The sequence below is a fragment of the Citrus clementina genome, unplaced genomic scaffold (genome assembly GCF_000493195.1).
Source record: "Citrus clementina cultivar Clemenules unplaced genomic scaffold, Citrus_clementina_v1.0 scaffold_2, whole genome shotgun sequence".
Lineage (NCBI taxonomy): Eukaryota > Viridiplantae > Streptophyta > Magnoliopsida > Sapindales > Rutaceae > Citrus > Citrus x clementina.
The window spans coordinates 21,288,872-21,290,553 of NW_006262688.1; positions in this window are offsets into that span (position 1 = coordinate 21,288,872).

A 1,682-nucleotide genomic window follows, 5' to 3' on the forward strand; every position below is an offset into this window, starting at 1 on the left:
AATGATTACATATTGTTGAATTTAAATAGAAAGAGAAAAAAAGTACAAAGAATATCCACCAATATTTTAGATATTTTAGATAATAGAAAATATAAAAAGATGATGAATGATATATATTAATAAAGTTACTATTTATTAAATGTGTTAAATACAATCAAATTAATTATAAGAAGATGAAAAGCCAAATCTAAAAAAAAAATCTCTATTTATTAGATAATAGAGAATATACAAAGAAGTAAAATGGTGATGCCACATCACCTCCTCAAGTCCTAGCTTTATATATATATATAGATGTATAGATATAAATAGATTTATCTCTATAAATAATTAATAATTATTATAATGAGAAAAGTGAATTACATATCATAGGTGTAATTTGAGTAAGATGTTGCTCAAAGTTTACTAATGCAAGGCTAATATATTTGGATGTAGGATCAACAATTAATATATGTTTTAGAGATTTGCATTCTTCCAAAATCATCTTAGCAGTTTTGAGACTCATTTAGAATTTTATTTAAACTAAACTAATAAATTTTCTTTTTGCCAAAATGTTTCTGTTTGTTTTGATTTGCCATAAATTATATTAGGTAATCATGCATTGATTATTCTGTTTTAAAAATAAAAAATGCAGAAAGTTCATTAATCGTGTATGTCCTTACGTTAGGTTGGATCATAAGATATATTGCTTATGCCAAGTTTTTAATTTAATGTTATATAATAAACAACAATGCATATTTTAGTTTTATATTTATCCAATATTACTAATTTTTTACTTAATATGTTTGTATTTAAAAATATAATTTTTATTAATTGCAAATGAGAAAAGTAATAGTCAAGTATATATATATATATACATATACATACACACGCGGACCCGCACATAAGTATACGTAAATGTATTATCTAAAGAGTACATCCTTATTTTGTTAAAATGAGAGTGCTAGTAAAACATAAAAAAACACAAGTTCGAATATGATTAATTGTAATATTTACTTTCCATTAATTGTATTCTAAATGATAGAGAATTTCTGTTAATGAAAATCAATATATGCATTCTCAAATCGAAAATTAATACATATAACAACTGACCACTAACATGCATACATAATAGGACCAAAACATATTTTATAGAGACGTGGCATTTTTTAACTTCTTGGATCAAGAACAAGCTCTCATCTATTTATTTTGTGGATCACAAAGCATGGCAGAGAAAATAAGAGGAAATTCTTTAATTATTCAACGTGTTTGACGACATCTCTCGAATATGAATTCAGCAAATGTTATAAGAACGATAATTTAGCCTTTAACAACAAACAATACCATTTCCAAAATGGGTAATTTTTAAAAACCTCCCCTGAGATTTGGGTTTATTGCAAGTAGATGGCGAGAATTTGTTTATTTGTAAAATACCTCCTACCGTCAGTTAATTTTTACATTGACCGTTAGTTGACTGTGCAAAGACAATATTGCCCTTAACAACAGTTTATAGTCTGACACAACTAAAAAAAACTGAAATTGTTGGCGCAAAAAGGACAAACTCTATTTTTTGATAATTTTATCCCTGTCAATTCCCAAAGATTTACAATATCATAGGGAAGGATTATGACTATTTTACCCTCTTTAAATTATTGATATTTGCTCAAAGTTCCTACATGGAAAGATAAAATTTAAAACTTGTAAAA